The following is a 7,619-nucleotide window of genomic DNA, read 5'->3' on the forward strand; positions in this document are numbered from 1 at the left end:
ATCGGGAAATCAGCCAAGGTATGGTTTAGGTTTCTCGTATTTAATATATAATATTCTGTGAAAATTTAGGTTAGATGACCATAGGATAGGTGTGAATGCATGAGTATGATAATTGTCTAGCACCTTTGATGATGATTGTTGATATGGATTGAGTATTTGCTGATGATTATTGTTCATGATGAGAGTAGGGTGATGAATGATGGACTAATGATGCTAGATATGTTAATAATGATGAATATGAATAGATGATGGAGTGTTCATGATTTGTTGGTAAGAATGTGAAGTCCATGTTTGAGAGTTATGTAAAATTGAGGTGTGGTGGACTAGGGTGGTATGTGGAGGCTGTGTGGCTGTGATATGGTGTGTTGGTGGGTGGTTTGTAAGATTAAAATGTGGATTGAGTTTGATTTTTGATGAAAATTGAGGTTTGAGATTTCTGTGAAAAACTAATTTTTGGCCAAAGTTTGGCAAGGCATAACTTGACTTCCGGATCTCTAAATTATTTCAAACTTATTTCAAATGAAAATTGGGTCCGTGAAGTTTATGCCGTTCGAAGAACGGAAGAAAATGATTTAAAACAAAAAAGTTATGCGCGTCAGAAGTTTGGAGTGCAAACTGAAAATTCTGTAGCATTTAGCATTTTTGCTGTTCTGCATAAGCTTGCGTACGCGACCATCTACACGCGACGTGACCAACCTTTTCAGATTGGGCATCTCGCATACGTGAGCAAGGTGCTTGCGTATGCGAAGAAAGAAAAAGTACTCCCACGCGTACGCATGGCCCACACGTATGCATGATCTTTCAGTAATGTACTCCCATGCGTACGCATGGGCCACGCGTACCCACACGTACGCGTGGCTCCTGTTCAGCAAAAATAGATTTTGTGTTTTAAAGCTCAAATTCAAACCTCTAAACCTCTATTTTCATTTCTTTGACTCTAGACCTTGTTAGAAAGCTTAGTAATAGGATGAAGATAGGAAATGGTAGTAACTTGGAAATGAAGGAAGATTTTTAAAAGGTAATATGTAGTTAGAGAAGATAGTATTTAAGGTGACAGATTATGAAAGTGATATATGAACCACTTAAGAGAGTAAGGTAATGTTGAGAAAGATGAGATGAGCTATGAATGATTATTGAGAATGAAAATGATATTTATGAGAAATGATTGAATATCAAGCTTGGGGTGTTGTCTCCCCATGTCAACCTGAGATTCGTCTCACGGATAATGTTGAGTTTAGGGTGTTGTCTCCCCCATGTCAGCTTGGGATCTTGCCCATAGTTATCATTGAGCTTGGGGTGTGTCTTCCCCATGTCAGCTTGGAATTCTTTCCATGGTTAATTTTCTATGGTTAGCTACCAGGACATGTCGGGCTGGCTACGTAACCGACAGTTGATATCAACAACCATTAGACAGGCATACATGCATATTGTCCGATTTGATTGTTTGTGCATTAATTGGGATTGCCTAAATGATTTTAGTATGCTAACTGTTATACTTGCTATCTGTATTACTTGTATTCTATCTGTGTTTGCCATTGTCTGTTTGTTTCTCTATGTAAATTTACCAGAGTTGGAGAAACAGAGGAAAGGCGGAGAAGTTGGGGATTTTAGTTAGGCTTAAGACTTAGTTAAGTTAGGAACCCTAGAAAACTACCTTAACTTATGGTTTCTACTTTAGTTCCTTAATTTTTGTAATATGAATGACAGCGTTTTAGGATTGCCTCTGGCATTTCCAAGACCTTATATCTTATGTGCGTGGCACCTTTACCATGTTGAGAACCTCCGGTTCTCACCCCATACTCTGTTGATGTTTTTCAAATGCAGGTCGAGCGGCACCTCCCTAGGCGTCTGGAGTTCTGCTGCAAAGAGGTTTATTTTGAGGCCCTACTTTTAATATTTTGATATATATATATATATATATATATATATATATATATATATATATATATATATATATATATATATATATATATATATATATGTATTAGAATCTCCTTATATGTATATGAACACTTTATTTTTGGTACCTCTTAGAGGTTTCATGGAGAATTAGGACTTTTAAACATGTTCTTTTGGGCTTTCATTATGTATATACTGTATGTAAATCTTCTCCGACTAGCCTTAACTTCGCAGGCTGAGTTAGGAGCTTGTTATATCATTTTCTAGGCTCTCTACTTCTACTTTCTATTTAGTTATGCTTTTAAACTTTAGATTTTTTCGCACGCAAGTAATCCTGTTTTCTGAGTGTTGCGCTTTTTATTTTGCGATTTTGTTTTACCGGTTTTTTTCAAGGCTCCTAGTATACTATCTCCTTTTCTTTATTATTATTATATATTTTATTTTAAAGGTCGTAATACCACACCACCTCTATTTTACGGCTTAAACGTAAAGCTCTATATGGTAGGGTTTTACATTACACGTTTTTTCAAATATTATATAATAATTAGTTTTGTTAAAATGATATTATATATACTATTTTGAATAAAATATATGTTTACAAATATTTGAATAAAAAATTGTGTTATATAATAATATATTTTTAATTAAATTAACTATTAATAAATATATTTTAATGAATAATCTAATTATTTTTAAATAATATAAAATAATTTAATTATTTTCAAGTAATATAAAATAATTTAATTTTTTATATTATGTAATTAAAAATAGTACTGTATAATAATTAATCTTAATAAATAAAAAATATTTTTGTATGTATTTATGTGTTTTATATTTATTTTAAAGTAAAAGATTATACTTGCCATTTTTAAAATATTTTGTACTAAAATGTATTTATGTATGTATATACTAATATATTCTATATTTATAAAGTCTATCAGTACTCCACTTTCATAACATCCTTTGATTTTCATTTAATAAAATCTAATAATTCATAAAAGGTGACATATCTAATGCACACAAAATGGTTGGGTTGATTTTAGACATATCCTATAATAAGAGTTTATGATTTCATCATGTTTGACTAAACTTGAGTTAAGTGAGTTTGAAAATTAGAACTAAGCTCATTTACATTTGAATAAATTTATAGAGTAAATAGTAATTTTTTATCATGAAAGATTTGGATGCTGATAAAATTAACTATGAAAAATTAAAATTAAAGTTATATTTATATAAGATAAGTTTTGTTTGACAAAAAAGACCAATTGTTAAATTTTTATTGATAATTCTGTAAATATTCCTCTCCTTTCCTCCTCCTTCCTCGTCTTTCTTCCATAACCATCACCACCTCCGCTGCAAAATCTACTATCTCACTGAAAGAGCAAAACCGTCGGTTAGGAATTTCACACAAATAATTCCGTTGATAGTATAATTCTCAACCAACAAGTAATGCTCAATCAAAGTTTAGAATTTTTGGTTGTCACAAGTTCAACCCAATAAAAATAACCGAGAGTATTAGTCCCGGGTCGTCTTCTCAAGGAATTGCAGTGAGGTATGCGTATTATTGATTATGGTATCCAAGGGGTTGGGTTGGTAAAAAGAGGCAAGAAAATAAATGGCAAGAAAATAAAGCAACAACTAAAGAAAGCAAGTAATAAAGGGAGACATTCATGACAAGGATTGAGAATATAGACTTTCTATCCTAGTCATTAATTATCATGCGATGATTAACAAGAATTTATCCTATTTAGTCAACTCCAACAATGGAAGAAAGTACAATGTTATCTTCACACGAGAGAAAGTCAAATAAGACTAGTTAATCTCAATCCAAAAATTCTAATCAACTTACTAATTGAATTAGCAAGAGATTAGAGTCAATAGAAATAATATTAACTAACAACTCTAGATCACCAATCTAAATTAAGTATTAATGACTCAAGATTGCCCAATTTCTCTTTCCAAGCCAAGAATGCTAAAAAAGCTACTCTAACATCCAACCAAGCATTTTGTCAAACACTTGAAAGGCATAAAAGAAAAGCATATTAGATTGCAAGAATAATAAATCTACAACTATCCAATTGCAAGGAATTAACAATAACTACTCAAATCAATAATAAAAGAACATCAAACATGAAATTGCATTAAAGAAAATCCAAATCCAACAATAATTTATAAACATAAAAAGAGGCATAAAAAGGGAAATTAACAAGAAGAAACTAGGGAATTAAACTACTAGAGCATGAAAATGTAAAAGAAACAAGATGAAAACAAGAGATTAAACCTAGATCTAAGAGGAAAATTAACCTAAGAACCCTAATTCTAGAGAGAAGATGGAGCTTCTCTCTCTAGAAAATTAAACTACATGATCTTAAGCTAATCTAATTGCTCCCCCTTGATCCCTCTTGAATTCTGCATGAAATAGTCTCAGAAATGAGTTGGATTTGGGCCTGGACAACTCAGAAATCGCCCAGCAAATTCACTTTAATGAGGTCACATGATTAGCATCACACGTGCGCTGGCCAAAATTTCTCCGCACGCATACGCGTGGGTGACGCGTGCACGTGGCCTTCAATTCTCCAAAAGCTTATTTCTTCATGAATTCTCCACTTTGTATGCTTTTCTTTTCACTTTTTCTATCCAATACTTGCCTTATGAATCTGAAATCACTTAACAAATATATCAAGACATCGAATGGAATTAAAGTGAATTAAAATTAGCAAATTTAAGGCCTAAAAAGCATGTTTTCGCTCTTAAGCACAAATTTAGGGAGAATTACAAAACCATACTATCTCATTGAATAAATATGAGATAAGTTGATAAAATCTCCCAAATTAAGCACAAGATAAACCAAAAAATTGGTGTTTATCAAACCTCCCTACACTTAAACTAACCATGTCCTCATGCTAAACTCAAAAAAGAAACAAAAAGTATCAATATTTATTCAATACAAACTACCTAAATGCAATCTACCTACATGCAATCTATCTACATGCATGCAATTACTTGGTCAAAATAATTCAATTGCCAAGAATACATATATAAACAGAAGGGCTAAGGTAATCACAATCGATCAAACCCACAATTGAATTGAGTTATTGAAAAGATTTTAACAACTTGCAAGAAAGGAGATGATCATAGGTGAAAACATGTAATTGAGCAATCGAACCCTCACCGGATATGTATCCGCTCTAGTCACTCAAGTGTATAGGGTTGATTCACTCAATTCTCCCCTAATCATGCTTTCCAATATTTGTTTTTCATCTAACAATCAACAATTATTTCATACATGCAAACAAATATCATGAGGACTTATTCATAGGTTGTACTAGTGCTAGGGTCAATGTAGGATTGTATATGGTCAAGTGGACTAGAATTTGAATTTTTGATTAACTTAAACTTCCCACCTAACCTATAACAACCTATATAATTTCAAAGCTAACCTAACTACACATTCTTCACTTTTTCACACACGCATGCATTCTCTTTTTAATCACAACCCATATGCATTGATTATTATTGAACTTCACTTTGGAGCATTTTGTCTCCTTTTTATTGCTTTTCTTTTTCCTTTCTTTTTCTTTTTCTATTTTTTTTCTATTTTTTTCTTTTTATTTTTCTACATTTTTTTCTTTTTCTTTTTGATGACTTATATAAACAAAAAGTACCAATGCATATGGTTTAAACATCTAATGTATGAGTATGTACCCAATTCCCAAAATTTTCAACAAAAATACAAAAATACACTTTTATCTCTACCCAATGTTCCCAACTCTCCCACAATTAAATAATACACACTCTCACTAACCAAAGCTAATCAAAGATCTAAACAAGGGACATTTATTATTTTTTGCTTAAAGGCTTGCAATGTGCTAAAATTAAGAACAAATGGGTTTAGCATAGGCTCAAAGTTAGCTAACAATGGTAGATAAAAGGTAAGGCTATTTGGATAAGTGAGCTATTCGAAACGATAGCCTCAATCATATAAGTGCATTCATACACAAAATAATGGACATAAAAAATCAAACAAATCAAAGATCACAATCATAGAAAGAGAATAATACACACAAGAATGAAAATAAGTGGTTATATGATGCAACCACGCAATTTAGGCTCAAAACTCACATGCTTATGTGTTCTTAGCTCAAAAACATGATCCATAATATATAGTTCAAGCAAGTTCTAAAATTTTTTTTTCAAATCAATTGGGGTGCCCTATAGATAAGTTTCTTAGAAAATTTCATTATTTTGACTAAGCTTATTATATATATATGCAAAACAAGAAAATATAACAAAAAATCCTAAAAGACCTAAAAATGAAATGCAAAAGTGTTGGGATTAGAAATTTGTCACCTAAAAACGCCGAGTGGTCGGACGACCTCCCCACACTTAAAAGTTTGCACCGTTCTCGGTGCATTCAGAGATGAGCAAGGGGGTACGGCGACTACACGGGTTGCCACCTTCAGCTGATGGATCAACCGGCTGCTGTGTGTTCTTTCTCCTGCTTCCATCTTTGCTTATGAAGACTCACCCATGAAAGATAGGAAATAACACAATAAGATGAAAAAATGCAAAAGTAAGGAAGCGTAAATTGTTGGAATGAGGTAAATCACTAGAATTGAGTGAGTGAATTAGTGTGACATTGAAGAAAATGGTGTGTGAGTTCTAAGTTGCGAGCGGTTTAGAACACACACACACACTAGCATAAAAAGCTATGTCACAATTACACAAAAGAAATATGCACTTCACTCATCCTAGTGTGCTTGAAATACTTCAAGGAAAACTTCTAAGTTAAGACAACTAAACAAGCAATAAAGAAGCATAAAAGCATTCAAGTAAATAATCAAGCAATTGTGAATTGGATAATGGATGTGCATTGATTGATGTGTAAGTAAACTTAGTGAAATAAATGAAATATAGAGCTCACACATCAAACAATGACACATATTGAAGTTGTTGCAACACCTAAGTGACATAGAGGTGGAACACATGGGTGCTATGGAACTTAGGAAAAAGAAGATAGAAATTAAACTCAATCACATAGCAAGCATTGTCCACAAAGCTTTACAAAGCTCAAAAACATGTCACTAGGTAAGCTTTCGATCCAATTCCACAATTCCAAAGTCTCAATGCATGAAATAGGTGATGTGAATAAGGGTCAATCATAACAAGCATCACCTAAAAAAATGCATTGATAATACACAAATTACCTCATCATAGATAATGAAATCAAATCACATGGTGGCCAAAACATGCAATTCAAAAGATTTAAAAAGCTTGAAGGCAATGTTGTGAGTACTTGGTATTTCAAAAATATTAAGCATAAAGAACTCAAAACCAAGTAACAAAATATAACCTCAACAATGAATCCCAACAATGAATATCAAAAACAGTTATGCTAAAATAGCGTTCAGTTAATAATAAGCAGCAATAAATAGCAAACAAAATTAATAATTCAACACTTATCATAAAAACAAAAAGTAAACTAACTAAATGACTAACTAACTAACTAACTAACTAACTAAAAGAAATGGTGATAGATGCTGATTGGTAGTGTTGGATGATGGTTGAAGAAGGAAAAGAAAAGAGGAGAAGAGAGAAAAAGGAAAGAAATGGAAAGAAGAGAAGAAAAGATGAACGGTGAAACAGGGCAGGATCACGCGTACGCGTGGAGTGATGCGTAAGCGTGGTGAGGTGAAAGGGATGCGACGCGTATGCGTGGA

This window comes from Arachis hypogaea, chromosome 12 (genome assembly GCF_003086295.3).
Source record: "Arachis hypogaea cultivar Tifrunner chromosome 12, arahy.Tifrunner.gnm2.J5K5, whole genome shotgun sequence".
In the NCBI taxonomy this organism is placed as follows: Eukaryota; Viridiplantae; Streptophyta; class Magnoliopsida; order Fabales; family Fabaceae; genus Arachis; species Arachis hypogaea.